The sequence below is a fragment of the Rutidosis leptorrhynchoides genome, chromosome 1 (genome assembly GCF_046630445.1).
Source record: "Rutidosis leptorrhynchoides isolate AG116_Rl617_1_P2 chromosome 1, CSIRO_AGI_Rlap_v1, whole genome shotgun sequence".
NCBI lineage: Eukaryota > Viridiplantae > Streptophyta > Magnoliopsida > Asterales > Asteraceae > Rutidosis > Rutidosis leptorrhynchoides.
Window position 1 is genome coordinate 723,664,916 of NC_092333.1, and position 10,980 is coordinate 723,675,895.

The following is a 10,980-nucleotide window of genomic DNA, read 5'->3' on the forward strand; positions in this document are numbered from 1 at the left end:
TTAATATAAATATTAATAATATTATCATCATTAATACATTGATAATTATTAATATTAATTAGATTTAAATTATATATAACTACAGATATATATATATATATATATATATATATATATATATATATATATATATATATATATATATATATATATATATATATATATATATATATACATACACATATACAGATATAATCAGATTTATATAATATAGATATAAATAGATTTATATATAATCAGATATATATACATATATATACATACGAATTTATACATACAGGAAATTTAAAAAAATACGTATTCTGTTGAAGATCACTTTCAAGCTGTTGATGATTTTGTTTTCTGTCTAGTAATTAGTACAAATCAGTGTATTATCATACTGATTATCACGTGAATGAATCCAAAATCAGTTGCAAATCAAAATCAAACTTTAATTTTTTTTTTGTTTTTTTTCTCTCGTCATGAGTAAATGGCTGTCGATTTCAATTTTGCTATTAAATGATCAACTCCAATTGTAAATGATACCCAATGACTTTACATTATCAACTATCAAATCCCAAAAACCCTTATCAGCCTATAATTGTCGAATTTAAAAAAAAAAAGAGGAAGAACACAGCGAACTGCTCTGTTCTTGTTTCATTGTTCGAATACCTCAATTTCGAATCAAATTTCAAAAACTATAAATGCAAATGCGTTATAAATCCTTTAGTGAATCTTTCTGCAAAATCCCAACTTTCAATTCATTAAATCGAGTTAGAATTTTCAAGTCAAAGTTTATTTTTCAAAAAGTCAAAGATTGTGTTCATAGTGAAATTCGTAAATGTTTTGATGATTTAAATTAAATTGACGATCCAGAAAGATTATATGAACAATTTAGAACCTGTTTCATGTTATAAGTTTTGTCTAAAACTTTCTAAAATTTCGAAATTAATTTTGAGTTAGGTTCGTGATATTCATTGACTGACCAGCTTAATTTTTTTTATTTACTTCTTTTCTGTTTTAAATTAATTAGATAAATCTTTAAACGTTTTTATATAAACTATAAATTTTAAAACTAATTGATAACCCGCTGATTAATTTCGAACTTGGGTTGATCTAGTATTGAGCAAAGAAGAAGAAGAAAACGAAGTGGAAACAGATACAGTAAAATAAAATACGGGTGAGTATTAATCCAGAAAAACAGTTATGGTCGAGTGGTTAAGGTTGGTTGCGAGTATTCGAGAGGTCTCGGGTTCGAGTCCGGTGGTGGGAATTTTTTTTGGGAAAACATTTAGAGGTAGTCTTTTATTATTATTATCATTTTTATTATTATTATCATTATCATTATTATTATTATTATTATTATTATTATTATTATTATTATTAATTATTATTATTATTATTATTATTATTATTATTATGATTATAATTACAAAAATGATTATTATTATTATTATTATTATTAAGTTAAGTATTATTATGACTATCATACTACAATTTATTATTACTATCATTATTATTATTATTATAAGTGTTAGTATTAATATTATAATTATTATTATTAAAATGATTATCATTATCAATATGGTTATTATTATTATTATTATGGTTAAGTTAATTATTAGTATTACTATAATAATGCAATTACATATTATTATCATTAAAATGAGTATTATTAACATAACTATAAATATTATTATCATCATTAATATTAATATTAATATTATTATTATTATTACCACTAATATGATTATAAGTATTATTATTTATATTATCATGAATATTATTATTATGTAATTACTAAAATCATTATCATAACTATCATTAATAGTAAAATTAATATTTTTATAGTTATTATCATTAATATCATTATTATTATCACTAATAAAGTTATTAACATTATTACCTTTATTTGAAATCTTAAGTATTATAATTATTATCATATTTAATATTATTTTAGTATTATTATAATTACTATTTTCATTAACAAACAAATGATGTTATATAAAAATATATTTACTACACATAACCTAACTATATTCATATTTCTATATATAGAAATGAAAATTTATATAATGAAACTTATTAAATTATTATATATATATATATATATATATATATATATATATATATATATAAATAAATTACAACACTAATAATAATATATATATTTGTTCGATTACAATTACGTGTGTTAATATATATACAAATGATATAGGTTCGTGAATCCGAGGCCAACCCTACAATTGTTCAGTGCGTCATATGTATTTTAATAGCGAAATACAGTATCGTGAATTTCATTTGCTCTATTTTTAAATGCTTTTGCAATATATATTTTTGGGATTGAGAATACATGCTCTGTTTTTATAAATGTTTTATGAAATAGACACAAGTAATCGAAATTACATTCTATGGTTGGATTATCGAAATCGAATATCGTCCTTCAAGTCTGGTAACCTAAGAATTAGGGAAATGACCCCTAATTGACGCGAATCCTAAAGATAGATCTATTGGGCCTAACAACCCCCATTCATGTCTATGGATGGCTTTAGTACTTCGAGATTATTATTATACAGACGACGATGTCTGTGGGGATATTCTATGCATTATGGTTAATGTCGGCTACCAGGTGTTCAATCCATATGAATGATTTTTATGCAGATGGCTATATGCATGCATGATGTTTATGAGAAATTGAAATATGAAATCTTGTGGTCTATTAAAATTATGGATATGATTGATTACGATAAACTAATGAACTCACCAACCTTTTGGTTGACACTTGAAAGCATGTTTATTCTCAGGTATTAAAGAAATCTTCCGCTGTGCATTTGCTCATTTTAAAGATATTAATTGGAGTCATTCATGGCATATTTCAAAAGACGTTGCATTCAAGTCATTGAGTTCAATAAAGATTATTATTAAGTAAATGACAGATTAGGTCATTTATAGTTTGGATATTATGAAATGGTATGTATGCCTGTCAACTTTCGATGTAATGAAAGTTTGTCTTTTAAAAAGAATGCAATGTTTGTAAAATGTATCATATAGAGGTCAAATACCTCGCAATGTAACCATATGTTATTGTATTCGTCCTTATGGATTAGAACGGGTCGTTTCAGAAAATATGAGAAACCTTCATATGAACTATGAAATCCAAATTTCAAATCATGATGTTTTCAAATGAAGATGAAGGAATCAAATATGCATAAAATCATCATATGAATGTTCGACATCAGCTTTTAACACCTGTAAATCTCAGAATCGATCCAGTTTATTCGTTGACCAAAAAGTTGTGAGGTTTGACTTTCAGATCTAGAATCAAAATGTTGTTAGGGTTAGAAATTAACAACTAACGAAGCTTGAAGATGAAGATTGTAATGTTTTTACGTTTTTAGTTTCTTCTTATCATGCCTGGATCAAACCAGAAAACAATTTTTTTTTATCAAATGGCCTAAAAATGTAACATAAGTTACCAAATTTGACAATCAAGGTAACCCCCCAAAAAAGATGCCTGAAAAGCATTCTTATTTAATTTTTGCGCAAGAAAAGGATTGCGTGTTTTAAAATTTTAAAATTAAGGTAATATCCAATGAAAAAAAATCTAAAATCGCGAATTACTTCAATTTGAAAGTTGGAACAGAATCCTAGTGCTTCGATTAGCATTTGTTGTGAAGCAACTTGATCCAAAATATCACGAAAAACAACGAATCGAGATGAACAAGTCGTTTGAACATCCTTTTCGGGCTTACACGATTTGGGGGTTACCTTTATTGGCAAATTTGGTAACTTATGTTATCTTTTTGGGCCATCTGTCCATTTTTTTAATACTTTGGTAAACAAAAAAGAACACCAGATCTAAAACGACTTTGAGTTGTTTTTGAAGATACGAAGATCACTATAGGTGCGTTTGACGATCTCGATGATGATTCAGTGTTCAGATTGGATTTAAGATCATCAAATGAAACAGTCACATATTTAGTTTATGATGAAGATGAAGAAACACATTTAGTTTAGATATTTGTCATAGCTATTATATGTAAACAAGTGACGTAAAAAAATAACTGACGTGGAATGTCACGCTGGCGTTTAACGGAGAAAGTTAACGACACTCTTTTTTTATTAACTTTTGAAAAAAATATCCCTTTTTTATGGCAAAATGAAAACGATTACCGAAAATAGAAAAACTAATAAATTAGATTACCTTGTTATGTAATTTGTCTTTAAAATAAATAAAAAAAAATAATTAATGACGTGATAGTTAACAGAGATGTTTTTAACCATAATAATCAATGTTTAGTTATGGATTATGTATAGGAATTTGGTGTTGACGTTGATGCAGTTAAGAGAATTGAATACGGAGTAATAATTTAGCCTGATAAGTAGTTTGTTATGTTCAATCACATACTCTTTTATTGTTGCCTACAAATTTACTTTATACTATTTGCTTGACCAAGTGATACATGAGATTATGAGTAAAGGTTGACTAATTGTTATTATGAATTTATGATAAATGAAGTGCACATGAGTATGCGTATGCTACATTCCATATATTTCATAATAATTTGTACCCTACAAATTAAATTAATTAATCGAGAAAATGAATAGTGAGCCAAAAGAAATAGAAATGGGCAGAGTTTGAAAAAAGGAATCTTGCATGTTAATTATCCACATGTATTTTAATTTTAGGGGCATTTGCATTTGCATTTGCATTTGCATTTGCATTTGCATTGGATTCCAATGGAACGGGATTGATGATGACTTGGGCTTGGCCATACCGGTTTGTTTGTTTAACCCACATTCTATAATTCCTGTACTTCTTTTCAACATTACCCCTCAAATTGATCAGTAAACCACTTTCTTTTTTCTTAAACACCAATGAAACAAAAGAACAGTAATAGTAAGGATTCAAATGATATAATTATAATTATGAATCATTTTACTCTTTGAAATTTATTTAAATCATGTCCAATTATTTGCACAAGGGAAAAACATTCTATAATCTTATTTTGGTAGTATATGACAAATAACTACTCTCTTCTGCTTAAAATAATTGTACTGTTTTGACTTTTTGAGTCTTTTTTCTTCAACTTTGACTTTAAATATTTCTCTTTGGGTTATATAATATCGAATGAAAATTATACCAAATGAAAACACATTCGATAATCAATCTATCTATATAAATTTCATCAAATATTCTATAGCAAAAACCAACAAATATTTAAATTCAAAACTTAATAAATTGACTTTAAAAAATTCAACATGACAAATATTTTGGGACAGGGGGAGTAAAATTTATTTGTCAATTTTTAGTTGGCCCGTTCACTCCCATCACTTGTAAACAACAAAGGACCCATTCGATTGATTGATTCTCTACCCTCTCAAAATATTCTCAAATTATGGCTATTTCTATCATTTCTCGACTCTCAATTTGTTAAACTTGAACTCATTGACAACTTTATCATAGATATGGGAGAAAGGCGAGAAATTTTGTTAAAGATAATTGACTGGTTTAAGTAACATACTAATAAACCATACTAAACCAAAAGTATGTTGAGTTCCATATTTTCGAGTTCCTTATATCATTTCACTTGTTAAAAAGACCGTTCTTGTTGGCAGTAAAGATATTGTTTTTGGTCCCGAGGACGTTTCTTGGACCTTAGGAGCTACGTTGGTTAATAGGTTAGACTTATGGCTACGTGATACTTTTACTCAAAGTATTGTTTCTAATTTAACGTTGACGAGGGTTATATTGTCACAATATTTTCTGTTTGTTCTTCTCGCATTCCTTCGATTTTTTGTTTATCGTAGCCAGATTAAGCGACTGATGTTAGGAAGGAATGTGACTTCTATACCACCTTATATCAGTTCTAGAAACGTAGCCCTGCGTAGCATCTACACTTGAAACAGTTGATTCATTCATGTAGCCATTACTTGTAAATAATAATGCATTCATTTTTTTCTATAATTTGTGGATAGTTATGTAGCTTGTAAATTGTTTCTTGAAGTGGCGAATCTACGATTAAAATTTAGCGGGATCCTAATATTTTTAATTTTTTTAGAAAGTATCCTTCACAATTAATACTTGTTTACCCTCAAAAAATCATAAATACAACATATATACAGGGTCTCTTAGTTAAATTTAGTAGTGTTATATACGATTTTGCTGCTATTTGATAATAATAAAAATTTAACATAGTGGGGTCATGGGATCCCATGCCTTACCATGTAAACTTGCCACTGGTCTCTTGTAATCTCTAGTATGAGTAGTGTGATTAACAGAGGAGGCTATTTGAAGTTCTCGACTCATTTACTTATGAATGGATCAATTTAAATTGTGTATTAATAAAAATCAGGGGTGAGTTTTACTCGCTTAATACTCCGTACCTTTTTGGTTCACAAGTTAATAACATTCTTCTACAACATAATGAATTATAGTTTTTTTTAAGACGGAATAGAAAATACATGGGACTATTGGAGGGTTTTATTCTGCTACTTAGTTGTTAAAATACAAATAAGCTCATTATATTTACCAACACATGTTGGTGCATGAATCCCCAACCGTAGTTTACTTATCGTTTTAATACATTCGGTCATGTAATAATGTATTCATATGACTATTGATTATATTCGTGATTGTGTGTGCTTAATTCTTTAAACAATCAATATGTTAAACTGCTTACACAGTCGACCGAGTGTGTCCACACACTCGACCGACTGTGTGACTCAGTCGACCGACTGAGTGACTCAGTCGACCGACTGTGTCTGTCGGTTTGTGTCCGGGTTGCAGTATATATAAGGGCTGAAACCTACATTGCTAGGTTACATTCCCTATCAACCCTAATTGACTGGTTACGGTTTTTCTCGATCCCTAACACCTTTACTATCGAAATAATACGTTAAGGAGTCGTTCTAATCTAGTTTTCTCTCTAGGTTTGACTCAAACGAATCCAATACGACCCATATCTCGGTTTTAGTTGTGTCTAGTGATTTCCGCCACTAGATACGATCTCAAGCGACCTTAGATCTGTCAAACAACGTCTACAACACATGTCAGCATTTAACGAACCTAGTTAACGAAAGTTAGAAACTGGACTAGCGATGAACGTTTTTAAAATTACTGAGACTACCGGTATAACTTTAAAAGACAAGGACGAACGATGAGATTTTGGGTTAACTACATAGAAGAATGATATAATTAACTATTAAAATTTAAAAAGAGAACTGAAAAAACTAGTATAGACTCATTCACTAACACGACTACATAAAAGTTGTGTTTGTAAGCATAAAAAGTGTAAAATGAAGTTACCTTCGGGACGTTTAATTGGTCAATATTGCATAAGTTATGCCGTGTTAATATCATACGGAGTATATTATATTTTCATCTGAATATACAAAAATTAAATAATTAATACGGACTGCGTTGAGTATGGCACACTTTTACCAACTATATGGTAGACTTCAATATAATGTTAAGAGTACACATGAAGTTTTACTAAATGAAAACCTAAGAGATGCACATTATATTGTCAGGCTAATTAACACAATGAAACTTCTAATATATATACTTATAAGTCTAGAAAAATCATTTTTCCGGACAGGGGCAAAAAGACACAATTCGACAAAATTTTCCGCTTTATCGTTCGCTTTTTCCTGAATGGTTTGACCAGATTTTCCCGGACGACCCAATGTCGTCCGGAACAAAAAATTCCACGAAATTCCACGAAAAAATGGCGGGCCAGTTTTCGTTTCCCTCCACGATCTTCCCAGACGACAAATCGTCCGGAAAAAGTCGTCCGGGAATGTTTTTTTACAAAAAGTTGAGCCCGTGCATTGCACGTCTACTCAAAATTCGTTTTAAATAAGTCACTTATTTTAATTTTACGATGCTTGATCTACATTTTCAAACGCTATTTGTGGTTGCGTTTAAGGGGGTCATGTTGACCCAATAGCTTAAGTGTGGTTAATTTGAGCCCGTACTCTATTTTCAGTGTCATACCCCGTCCAAAATCTTCCTGAACGAACACAATAACATATGGTACCATCACGATGAACTGACGTCTATATGTCTTGAACGACTCCAATTAATATCTCTAAAATGAACAATTTGCACAGCGGAAGATTTCTTTCATACCTGAGAATATACATGCTTTAAAGTGTCAACCAAAAGGTTGGTGAGTTCATTAGTTTTACATAAATAATCATTTCATAATTTTAATAGACCACAAGATTTCATATTTCCATTTCTCATAAACATACGTCCCGTGCATAGAGACAAAAATATCATTCATATGGATTGAACACCTGGTAACCGACATTAACAATATGCATATAAAAATATCCCCATCATTCCGGGATCCTCCTTCGGACATGATATAATTTCGAAGTACTAAAGCATCCGGTACTTTGGATGGGGCTTGTTGGGCCCGATAGATCTATCTTTAGAGTTCGCGTCAATTAGGGTTTCTGTTCCCTAATTCTTAGATTACCAGACTATATAAAAAGGGGCATATTCGATTTCAATAATTCAACCATATAATGTAGTTTCAATTACTTGTGTCTATTTCGTAAAACAGTTATAAAAGCAGCGCATGCATTCTCAGTCCCAAAAATATATATTGCAAAAGCATTTAAAAAAGGAACAAATGAAAACTCACGCATATAAATATTGTAAAACAGTTAATAAAGTATTTGCATGTATTCTCAGCCCAAAAACGTAAAGAGTAAAAGGGAGCCTGTGACGATCGCTCCAAATCCATATGGACAATACGTCATTCATTGATTTCATTGCGAGGTATTTGACCTCTATATGATACGTTTTGTAAACATTGCATTCTTTTGAAAAGGCACACCATAAATGAATATTTAAATCAAAGGTTTTTAACATCTGATGATTTCTACATATAGACAATCACTGTAAATAATAGTTTACAATAGTACTTCCGTTGACAGTACAGTCAAAATAAGATACATGGTGATGATTTGGTGAATGCAACGTTTCCTTGAAAAATATGCCATGTATGACTCCATGCACATAGCTTGTCTAACATATAAGCAAACAGCGGAAGACTTCTAGAAACCTGAGAATAAACATGCTTCAAGTGTCAACACAAAGGTTGGTGAGTTCATAGTTTTAATATTACACATAATCCGTGTATCAATGTGGATTTACAAAAGTTCAGTTGTTTTATTCAAAACGTTTATCAATAGGTTTTACATAAAAGGTGGATCACAAGATTTCAGTTGTTTCATCCGAAACGTTTATCAATCGGTTCTACAAAATTGAGCACCCTGGTAACTAAACTTTAATGCTTATATAATTTGTACCCTTTGTATAATCATCTTAATAATACACGCAAACCAACGTGTACGCTTCTCAAATAGCATACGTCCGTTAAAAGGCTAGTGCTCTAGTTCGGACGGGGATATCAAGCCCTATGGATCCATATATAACTACTCGCGCCTACCAGTTCTTATAACCGGCAGTTACTAGTTACCAAAGCTAAGGGATTTTCGGTTCAAACTCGGTGTAGAATTTAGTATGTACTTGTATCCATTGCGTTTAAAATAAAGTGCATGTATTCTCAGCCCAAAAATATAGATTGCAAAAGCAATTAAAAGGGAGCAATGAAACTCACGCATATAAATATTGTATATCGGTTAATAAAGCATTTGCATGTATTCTCAACCCAAAAATATATGTAAAAAGGGATCAAATGAACTCACTGTTTAATATTGATATACAATATTGCAGGAAAGCACGTAGACGCATCGGAGATGATAAACACGAGGTTTGATTCACAAAAAAATACCCCCGAACATTACCCATAACCTCCTTGGCAATAACCCATAATTTCCTTAGCTCTAGCTTGCTCGAAAACTCATTTTGAAAATTACTTGGACAGCACTCCGTCGTAATATTTTATGTACATTATTATTTTTGTATCGCAAAAATAATAACACTAATAATAAAAATAATAAGATTAATAATAATCTTATTATTAATAATAATAATAATAATAATAAAATAAATAAATACGGAGTAAAAATAATATATATGTGTGTGTGATTTATCTGGCCAAAACTCGAGAATTTATAGCACTTGGCCTGAAATCTGGAGTCATGCGACTCGCATGGAAATGGCCTTCTGGCCATGCGACTCGCATGAGGACCAGGGACAGCTCACATTAATTTGTAATTTAGCTCGTCGACATAATTAAATATTAATATAATATATATAATTTAAATAATTAATTATATATTATATTAAATTCACGTGCATAGTTGACTTGTAATTTTTGTTCCGATAAGTCGTACGTCATCACTCGACTTATGTCCCGGTTCTGGTTTTTCGAATGTCCTTTCGTACGCTGAGAAAACTTGCATTTTACGTTTCGTGACACGTACCTTTGTCAAAATATAGCCTTAAGTTATCCATAAACTATACCACTCATAGTATATTTTAAACTTTCGAGTATTTTGGTCATTTACTTCTATAAATCATCATCTCGTTATTTGCTAAAAATACATTTTAAAATAGTGTTTTACTGTAGCAATTCACTGTAGCAAAGTCAATTTCACTGTAGCAAATAGTGATTTTCGAAAACACTGTAGCATTTTGAGTAATGTGGCAATTTGAAAACACTGTAGCAAATTAGTGTTTAACTGGTTCATCTTAAACGCTTTAGTTAACTTATCTAAATATCAATTGAATCAATAAACGAATGTTACTATCGTTTATTATATATATGTATATATCTTTTTAATATACATAAATCAGTTTTTAAATACACATTGGACGTTATTTATAAATAAATTTTAATAATAAATATTTAAATTTATCATATACATTAAAATAGATATTTAAACCAATAAGTTTAATGTACGGTATCAAACAATTAATACATTGTTACCTTTTCATGTTATAGTATATATGTATCTTTTTACATATAATTGTTCGCGAATCGTCGAAAACAACCGAAGGTATTTAAATATATAAAA